Source organism: Gopherus evgoodei, chromosome 4 (assembly GCF_007399415.2).
Source record: "Gopherus evgoodei ecotype Sinaloan lineage chromosome 4, rGopEvg1_v1.p, whole genome shotgun sequence".
Lineage (NCBI taxonomy): Eukaryota > Metazoa > Chordata > Testudines > Testudinidae > Gopherus > Gopherus evgoodei.
In genome coordinates, this window is record NC_044325.1 from 37,773,250 (window position 1) to 37,783,524 (window position 10,275).

The window sequence follows — 10,275 nt, forward strand, 5'->3', positions numbered from 1 at the left end:
TCTTTGAAAAGTTCTTAAAAACTCTCTCTCTCTGAGGAAAAAAGCCTGCCAATTGCAAATGGAAGCTGACTCCAATTCAGATAGTGATTGATTTTACTCCAGGTGCAGCCCTTTCTCCCTACTAGTGGGATGAAACATCAGCCATGTTGATGTTGCTTCAGGCAAATGCAAGTTAGAAAAAAGCTGTTTTCTTTGTTGTTTTTATTTTTGACCCTCATTGCCGTTTGCTCAAATATTCAAGACTTGCTCACCGCTTAAATGAATAATGAAGAGTGGAGGACATATGCCCAAAAATATCAACAAACGCTTTTGGGCATGTAGCGGGGCAGGGCTGCCCAGAGGATTCAGGGGGCCTGTGGTCTTTGGCAGAGGGGGGGGCCCCCTTCGGTGGTAATTCGGGGCAGGGGGTCCTTCCACTCTGGGACCTGCTGCCAAAGACCCGGCCCTTCAGTGGCGGTTCCCACTTTGGTGGCAATTCTGGGGCGGGAGGGTCCTTCCACTCCAGGGCGGACAGACCCCCTGCCGCTGCCGCCGAAGACCCAGAGTGGAAGAAGGTGGCCCTGATCACGGGAGAGTTTTCCAGGGCCCTCAGAGCAAGTGAAGGACCCTGCTCCAGGGGCCCCAAAAAAAACTCTCATGGGGGCCCCAGTGGGGCCCAGGCAAATTTTCCAACTTGCCCCCCCCCGGGCGGCCCTGTACCTATTGGGTGTCTGGGAAGTGGGCGGGCAAAGCCCGCCCACTGCTAAAGGATCCTCCCCCAGCCTAAGGGGAGGAACCACAGGGCCACAGAACCCACTGAGTGCGGGGGACAACTAATAAAAGAACAGGGACAGGAGTGAGGTCAAAGGGTCAGAAGGAGGTAACCTAACGGGGACACTGAGCAGAGAACCCCGGACAGCGCCCACTGCTCCTCGAAGGCGTCAAGGGAGCCAGTGGACGCCGCCCAGAGGAACTCCGCCCGGATGCGTGATCGGACCATGGAGCGGAAGCAAGCCCCACAGTCACCGGAGTCTCCGTCGGCCAACCTCCCCTCCCTGGTCGCGTGGATGGCCTTTTTCGCCAGGGCGAGGAGGAGGTTGACCAGGAGGTCCCGGGACTTCGTGGGGCCACGGATAGGGAGTGCATACAGAAGGAGGTGAGGGGAAAAGTGTAACCAAAAACGCAAGACGATGGCTGTGAGGAGCCGGTGTAGGGGCTGCAACCTGGCGCACTCTAAGTACACGTGCGCCAGGGTCTCCCTCACGCCGCAGAAGGGGCAGGTGTCCGGGACAGGGGTAAACCGCGCCAAGTACACGCCCGTGCTCACGGCCCCATGGAGGAGCCGCCAACTGATATCCCCAGTGGGCCGTGGGACCAGGGTGGAGTAGAGGCTGGCCCACCGGGGCTCCTCACCCTCCAGAGGTGGCAGGAGGTCCCGCCACTTCGTATCAGGGCGGGACACGAGGGTGAGGAGGTGAAGGGTGTGGAGCACGAGCGTGTAGAGTTGTTTCCTCGGCGCGGTTTGGAAACGGACCGGCTGCAGGTCGTGCAGCCGGCTTGCGGAGAAGGGACGGGGGGGGCGGTCGGGCCTACGGGGCAGGGGCCCGATGAAAAGGTCCGGAGGGCTTGGGGTGGGGGGTGGGCGGGGCGTGCCCTCCCGCAGGACCTGGTCGAGATAGGCCCGAGCAGCGGGCGGCAAAGCGGCCTCCACCTCTTGGAGTACGCGCCGGGGAGTGCAAGGTCTGGAGAGCCCCATGCGGTGAGCGAGCGTCAGGGGATCCAGCCAGCCTCCCCGGTCGTAGTCCAGGAGGTCTCCGACCCTGGTGGCTCCCGCCAGGACCAGCCTCCGGCGCACCGCGGGGGACTCCGCCACCTGCACACGAAGCTGGGGATTGTGTAGCAGGGGCTCCGCGAGGAGGTCGGCCCCCACGGTGGCCGCCACGGACCTGGTCGCAGAGAACAGCTTCCAGGTCCGGAGGAGGTCCTGGTAGAAGACCGGCAGCCCGGAGAGGTCTCGCGGAAGACCCCTCGATTCGAGATAAAGGAGCTGCCGGTCGTACCGGAGCCCTCGGAAGCGGCGCAGGAAGGCGTGCGCCAGGGCTCTCCACGCCGGACTACCCGCACCATAAAGGAGCCTTTGCAGTGCCTGGAGGCGGAAGACGTGGACCTGAGTGCGCAGGCACTTCAGGCCCTGCCCTCCCTCCTCCAGGGGCAGGTGGAGTACCCCTGCAGGGACCCAGTGCAGTCCTGGCCAAAAGAACTCCAGAACCACCTTCCGGAGCTCGGCCAGGAGACCCGGGGCCGGGACCAGGGTGTTGAGCCGGTACCAGAGCATGGACAGGACCAGTTGGTTGAGCACCAGTGCCCTCCCTCGAAGGGAAAGGCACCGGAGGAGTCCTGTCCATTTCCGGAGCCGCTCCGTCACCCTGGCCTGCAAACCGAGCCAGTTCTCCGGCGGAGACGGGTGCGTGGCGGAAAGGTAAACGCCGAGATAGAGCAGCGGACCCGCGCTCCACCGGATGGCCTGGAGCGCGGGTGGGAGGGAGCCTGCCTGCCACCCGTCCCCGACCACCAGGCCAGAGCTCTTGACCCAGTTGACCCGGGCGGAGGAGGCCGCCGAGTACACCGCCTGGCAGGCCTCCACCCGCGCCAAGTCGCCCGGGTCCTGGACCACGAGGAGCACATCGTCGGCGTACGCCGACAGGACCAGCCGCAGCTCCGGCTCCTGAAGCACCAACCCCGTCAACCTCCTGCGGAGGAGACAGAGGAAGGGCTCGATGGCCAGAGCGTACAGCTGGCCCGAGAGGGGGCACCCCTGCCGCACTCCCCGCCCGAAGCTGACCGGTTCGGTCAGGGTCCAGTTGAGCCTGACCAGACACTCTGCGGAAGCGTACAGCACCTGGAGAAAACCCACAAACTGGGACCCGAAGCCCAACGCTCGCAGAGTGCCCAGGAGGTACCCGTGGTCCACCCTGTCGAACGCCTTCTCCTGATCCAGGGACAGGAGGGCGAACGACAGACCATCCCTGCACCCAAGCTCTAAGAGATCCCGGACCAAATAGAGGTTATCGAAGATGTTACGGCCCGGGACGGTGCAGGTCTGGTCCGGGTGGATCACGTCCGCCAGCACGGACCCCAGCCGCAGCGAGATGGCCTTGGCGATGATCTTGTAGTCCGTGCTGAGGAGCGAGACGGGACGCCAATTCCGTAAATCGCGGAGGTCCCCCTTCTTCGGCAATAAGGCGAGCACAGCTCACCTGCACGAGAGAGGGAGGACCCCGCCCTGCAAGGACTCGGCCCAGACGCTGGCCAGGTCCGGGCCGAGGACGTCCCAGAACACGCGGTAGAACTCCACGGTCAGCCCGTCCATGCCCGGAGACTTGTTGGTGGGCATGCGACGGAGGGCGTCCGAGAACTCGGCCAGAGAGAGAGGCAGCTCTAGCCGGTCCCGGGCGCCCGCGCTGAGCGTAGGGAGCTCGTCCCAAAGCACTCTGCGAGCGGCGGGATCGGTCGGATCCGGGGAGAAAAGGCGCGCGTAGAAGGTTCTGGGCCCTCTGGCACAGCTCCGCCGGATCCGTGAGGGGGGTGCCGTCCTCCGCCAGGAGGCAGGTGACATGCTTCTGGGCCCCCCTCCGTTTCTCCAGGGCGTAGAAGAAGCGGGAGCCGCGATCCATCTCCCGAAGGAGGCGGATGCGGGAGCGAACAAAGGCGCCCCGAGCCCGATGGTCCTCGAGGACCCGGAGCTCCTCCCGCTTCTCCTGGCACGCTCCGCACAGGGATGGATCCTCGGGGCTGGCGGCCAGACGCCTCTCCAGCTCTAAGACCTCCCGTTCCAACTGCTCTATCGCCACATCCCTCCGTCGGCTGACGCCCCGGGTGTAGTCGCGGCAGAAGAGCCGGGCGCGCACCTTCCCCACATCCCACCAGCGCCGTGCCGAGGGAAAGGCGCGCCGCTGCCCTCGCCAGGCCAGCCAGAACTCCCGGAAGGACGCTACGAAGCCCGCATCCTCCAGTAAGCTGTTGTTGAAGTGCCAGTAGGCCGGCCCCGGCCTCTCCGCACTGAGAGAGGCCGTCACGGTGACGAGGTGGTGGTCAGAAAAAGGGGCCGGCCGGACGCTGGAGGACAGGGCCCGTGAAAGGTGGAATCGTGACATGTAGATGCGGTCCAACCGGGAGTGGCACGACCGATGGGCTCCTACCCGGACATAGGTGAACGTGGTGACATCGTCCGGGTGGTGGTCGCGCCAGACGTCCACCAGGGAGTGATGGTTGACGATCTCCCGGAGGACGTCCGCGGCGGCCTGGCTCTGCTCGGTCCCCGAGCGGTCCCGCTCCTCCAGGATGATGTTGAAGTCCCCGCCCAGGACCAGGCACTCACGAGGATCCAGGGAGCCGAGGAAGGCGGACGCCCGCTGATAGAACGGCAACCGCTCCGGGGCCGCTGTCGGGGCATAGACGTTCACGAGGTTCACCACGAGCCCCTCCAAGCGGACCCGGAGGTGCAGCAGGCGGCCCGGCACAGCCTCGGCAACCCCCAGCACCTCCGGCCGTAGGTCGGGGGAGAACAGGGTAGCCACTCCAGCACTACGGGTGGAAAGGTGGCTGAAGTAGACCCCGTCCCCCCACTCCAGCCGCCAGCTGGCTTCGGCGGCCGGATCCGTGTGGGTCTCCTGCAGGAAAATCACAGAGTACCCCCCCTCCCGAAGGAAAGAGAGCACCTGGCTCCTGCGGAAACCCACCCTACAGCTCCGGGTGTTCAATGTGGCAAAGATGATGGGCGCCATGAGGAGGGCTGGGGGGGATCCTCGCCGGCAGGGACGCCCACGGCCCCCAGTGGGCCGCGCAGCAAACCGTGACCCACCCCGAAGGTGAGCAAGGAGTCACGGAAGCCGCGGACCCGCTGGTAAGTCGCGGCACCCTGCTTCCCGGTCCTCTTGCCCTCCCCCATGAGGGCCCTCGCGGCCCGGAGGATCTGATGGAAATCCCCCCAGCGCTGGAGAGCAAGCGCCACCTTGTTGCGGGAGCCCCTGACGTCTTCCAGGAACTCCCGCAGCTCCTCTCGCAGCGCGCGGGGGGGTGGGGCCCCTGGCCCCTGGTGACCCACTAGTGGGGCTCCTGGGACAACCTCGTGGCCCATGGGGACGGGAAGGCAAGGGGCGGACCCCCGACGTGGCGCCCGATGGGCCGGCGCCACAAGGTCCGCCACAGAGCCCGGCTCGATGGGGGGCGGCGGAGGGAAGAGTGCAGCCCCGAGGGGATCGGGACAGTGAAACGTAAAGCCTGCCCTCTGGGGGTCACCCCCCGGAAAAGGGAAGGCGACAGCTCCAGGGGCGGCAACAACAGCAGGGGCAGTGGAGGGGAGAGGGACGGGGTCAAGGCCAAGGGCGGGGCCGAGGTCAGGGATAGGGACAGAGGTGGGTTCCGGGACCGCAGGAGCTGAACCGTTTTGAGCGTGCTCCTCACGGCCAGGCGCGGAGATCAGAGGGGCAGGGAGGGGGTCCCCAGCGATGCCGGGCTCAGGCTCGGTGGTAGGCGCGCTAGCCACGGCATCGGGAGATGGAACACCGTCGGTGGGGCCCCCGCCCGGGAAGGGATGTGGGTGCTCCGCACCACCGAGGGATATCCCCGTGAGCCCGTCTCCCGGCCGTGGGGCACCGGCCGTCGCCTCAACGGGCTTGGCGGCCATCAGCGGGGCGCCAACCACGGCCAGGCAGGGCGGGGAGTCCAGGGGTCCCCCGGAGGCGGGAGCGGATGCAGCGGCCAGGAGGAGGGAACACGGGGAGAGGGGAGCTGGGGTGAGGACGGCTAGGTCGAGGCCCGCTGGCGGAGGGTCATCCTCCCCCTGGGTAACCGGGGTCAGACCCAGGGCCTCGATATCCTCAAATATGGAGGGGTGCTCACCTCCCACCACCCCGGGGTCCTCCCCGCTGGAGCCGGAGGCAATAAGCGCCCCGACTGGTGCAGGGGGCGCAGGCGGCAATGGAGCAGGGGGGACCAAATCCGAGGCCGCCACAGAGGGGGGTTGCAGAGGAGTGACGGTGGAACCCTCTGGTGCGGCCACGGCTTCCCTGGCCGGAACTGGCGGACGGGCCGACCCCGAGGGCACGGCGGAAGGCTCGGCATCCGTGGCCCCCTTTCTGGTCTTACAGGGGGCTCCCGCATCAGGTGGTAAGAGCGGAGCTCGAGCCTTCCGCTTGCCCCGCCTACCCTGGACCTGGGTCCAGCCCTCCATGGCGTCGCTCGCGGGCTGGGTGTCGGAGGTCGGGTCAGAGGGCAGGGCTGGTGGGTCGTGGACCTGGAGGGGCACTGGTGAGACAGCGGGAGGAAGGGAAGATACCCCTTGGGGAGGGCCCCCTCCCACGCCCGGCAATACCCCCGCCACACCCTCCTCCACAGGCCCCGCCAGAGCGCAGGCAGCGGAGGCAGGGCCCACCCGCTCGTCTGGGCATGCCGAGGGAGGTACCCCTGCAGCCCGAGCGGGAGCAGTGATGGATGGAGGAGGAGGAGGGGCGGCCCTGGGCACCGGGCGGTCAGGGGTGCCGGCGATGATGGGGCCGGCACCCTGCCGGGGATCGGGGGTCCCGGGCGCTCCTCCGAGCCGAGCCAAGGGGCAGTCCCTCCGGACGTGCCCCGTCGCCCGGCAGAGGTAGCACCGGGCCTCCCCCGTGGAATAGTGCACCCGGTAATGGGCCCCCTGATAGGGGACCAGGAAGGACCCCTCGAGCGCCTCTCCGCCACATGCCGCCGGCGGCAGTTGAAGCTGCACCTGCCGGCGGAACGAGAGGACGTGACGGAGGGCGGGGTCCTTGCAGCCCAAGGGGAGAGGGCTCACCACTGAAATGGGCTTCCCTAGGGTAGAGAGGACAGGCAACAGGGCGGCATTGGGGAGGAAGGGGGGGACAGAGGTCAGGGTGAGACGGACCCCCAGGTCCTCCAGCGGCTCCAGGGGGACGAGGACACCCCCCACCGCCAGGCCCTTCTCCACCGCCTCCTGGGCGGCGGCCTCCGAGGCAAGGAAGAAGACGACCTTGCCATACATCTTGGAGGCCGCCACGATGGCCGTGGGCCCCACCACCCTCGCCAACGCCCGCACGTAGGTCTCCACGTGGGGTGAGGCGGGCACCAGGAGGCAACGGACGCCGTGCTTCCTGGTCAAGGTGGGGAAGGGGCCCCGGCCGCTATAGATGGTAGCGGAGGCGGCAGCCTGGGGAGATGACGAAGCGGCAGGCGGGGGGGCCGCCGCCACCTGGGCGTATGCCCTGGGGGTTGGGGGAGGGGCACCCGCAGAGCTGGTGGAGGGAACAGCGGGGAAGGGCGCCGCGGCCGGTGGTGGGGCCGCGGCAGAGGCGACAGGCTCCGCCATGGAGGGCTTAGGTTTCCTAGCGGGGCCTTTTCCCTTCTTCTTGCCCTGGCCCTTCCCGCCAGCCGGAGGGGGTCCCCCAGAAGCAGAGGGGGCAAGGGACGTGGCAGCAGCAGAGGACACCCCTGCACCCGCCGCTGCCGGCGCCGCAGCGAGAGCGGTGGCAGGCGGTCCGGCAGCAGTGGCAGCGGTAGGGAGTGGGGGGGTCGTGGGGGGAGCAGGGTGGGCGGGGGGGACAGGGGTCGTCCCAGGGGTCCCATCCGCCGCGTCCCCCGCCATGGCAAGTGGGGAGGGAGGGGAAACACCGGAGAAAGGGAGGGGAGGGGAAGAAGGGCAACCACTCCTCCCCGCTAGGCTGCAGGCAGGGGAGGAGGGTGCCAAAATGGGGGGGGGGCAGATAAAGGGCCAAGCAAGGACTCGGGGGCGGGGATCAGTCACCGGACAGGGGAGGGAAAACCGGCTCCTCTAGCCGCACTAGGGGAGGGAAGGGATACTAAAGCAATTGGGGGGGTGCAGTGCCAGAGGGGAAAACTCAAATGGGGGGCACAAGCGCACGAGAAGGGTACAGGCGCACGAGGGGGGGGCCGAAGAGGGCGAAGGGGCAGTAGGGAAGGGGCTCAACAAGACTGGGAGTGGGGCAGAGGGACCAAAGGGCCGGTTGCGGGGCTGAGGCAGGAGAAACAAGGCTACAAAGGGGGACGGGCGGGGCAGGCAAACAAACTGAAGCTGGGAGTGGATGGGCAAAAGGCTACAAGGGGCAATGGGGCAGGCAACAAGGAGGAAAGGCCGGGGGGTCTGACACAGAGGGGAAGGGGTCAGGTTGGGGAGGGGGGTTGGGGGGTGCGTGCACCCACGAGCACTTGTGCAAGGGCTAAAGGCTTGGCTGGCTGCTGCTGGAGGCCCAAACGGTGGAAAAAGGGCGTGGCTGGCCAGGCAAGCAGTTGAGTCCCAGAGGTGGGGACCGAGGCAGATGGTAAGCAGTCCGTGGGGGTGGTGGAGGGGGCAACGGTGGTGGTGGGGGTTGGGGGGGCACAGATGGACCAGGGGGCAGGCTCCACGCCCCACCCCCTGTGCCCCCACAAACACAGTCTACACCCCCACCACTAGAGCACAGTCAAAAAGTCACTCAATTTCTGAGGGCCCCCTCCACAGTGGTCTTCAGGGGCTACCTGTGCGCTCCCCCAGCAGCCGGTGGTCCTCTCAGGCCTCAGGCGCCTCCAGGCTCCAGCAGCTCCCCAGGCAGACACAGCTCCAGCAGCAGCGGCTCCTCCTCCAACAACCTAGGTGGCCAGGCAGGAAGGACCCCACGCAGGTGGTAGCAGCGGTGGTGGTGGCGGCGGTGGGGTCCTGGCTTCTCCCTCCGGAGGTGGAGGAGTGGGGGCTGGCCCACAGGGCCCCCCCACCCCTCACTCAGCAGCAGCAGTAGCAGCAGTCCAGGAGGGGAGCACTCCAGCTAGCAGCAACAGCAGCCCAGGAAGGGAGAAGGAGCTCCAGCCAGCAGGGCAGCCAGGAAAGGGTGGGGGGAACGCTCCAGCCAGCAGGACAGCCCAAGCAGACACAGAGCGCTCCCAGTATCAGGGGTGCTTATCCTGCTCCTGCCCTGAAGGGGTGAAAACAGCCCTGGGAAAGGGCTGTGGCAGGGGAAAAGCTGAGCTGATTGGCAGGGCCGCCCAGGGGGGGCAAGTGGGGCAATTTGCCCCGGGCCCCGCAGGACCTCCCACAAGAGTTTTTCGGGGCCCCTGGAGCAGGGTCCTTCACTCACTCTGGGGGCCCCAGAAAACTCTCGTGGGGCCCGGGCCCCTGGAGCTTTTTCTGCTTCGGGTTTCTGGCAGCTATTTGGTGGCAGGGGGTCCTTCCACTCCAGGACCCACCGCCAAAGTGCCCCGAAGACTTCTGGTGGGGTGTCCTTCCACCCCAGGACCAGCCGCCGAAGACCCCAGGCCCCCTGAATCCTCTGGGCAGCCCTGCTGATTGGGGAAGCAGCTGCAGCTGGGCCACGCCCCAATCAGGCCACAGTTGGCCTGTATAAAAAAGCTGTGAGACAGAGGCCTAAATCTTCCTCTAGTTTCTGAGAGGGAGGGACCTGGCTGCAGGGACCTGAGGAGAGTACCTGCGTGGAGCAGGGCTGGGGAAAGGCCAAGGGAGCTGGGGAGCTCCAGCCTAGGAAGACCTATTAGGTACTGGGTTGCAGGGGCAGCCCATGGGTAGCCAGAGGCAGCAGGTCCAAACTCCTTTGCCTGTGCTGACTGGCTTATGCTGCAGTCTGCCCCAGTGAATGGGGACTAGATGGAGACTGGGCAGTAGCCAAGACTGAAGCAAAGTGGAGATAGTTGGTGGGGGTTCCCCTGGGAGGGGGAGACCCAGAACTGTGGGGGTACTGCTGGGGGGCAGCACCCAGTTAAAGGGGCACCAGGGTCCTGGGAGGGACATAGGGGCCAAGCTGCAGCAGAACACTGGCCTGCAGAGGGCACTTCAATGGCTGGAGAGCTAATTCCTGGACATGACTGGCAGGAGACGCTGCAGGGGTGAGCCCTGCACCTTTACAGGGCAGGTTAGTGTCTCAGGTCTTATTGTGAGGATGGTGATTGTGGGATGGTACCAACCTCTCAATGAAGAGTTCAAATATGCCCTTTGCTGAAACTGGTGAGTTAAAGTGACTAAAGCTTAAACTGACTCCTTGGGAAACAAAATGTTGATGATGCAGCCCCCAAAAAGCTAAAATGGCAGCTGTTCCAACAGGCACCTAGTTAGTCGTCTGTAAATTGTAAAGCATTAAAAAAGTTAGTGTGCCATCTATGTGCCATTTACTGCTCCTCTTCTGATTTTATTTTAAAAAGGCACTGCCCAATCATACAATCCAAAATCAGGCAAAATTCTATTCACCTCAGCAGGAGTTTTGCCTTAAAGGATAAGACTCTAAGGGCATCAGGATCTGA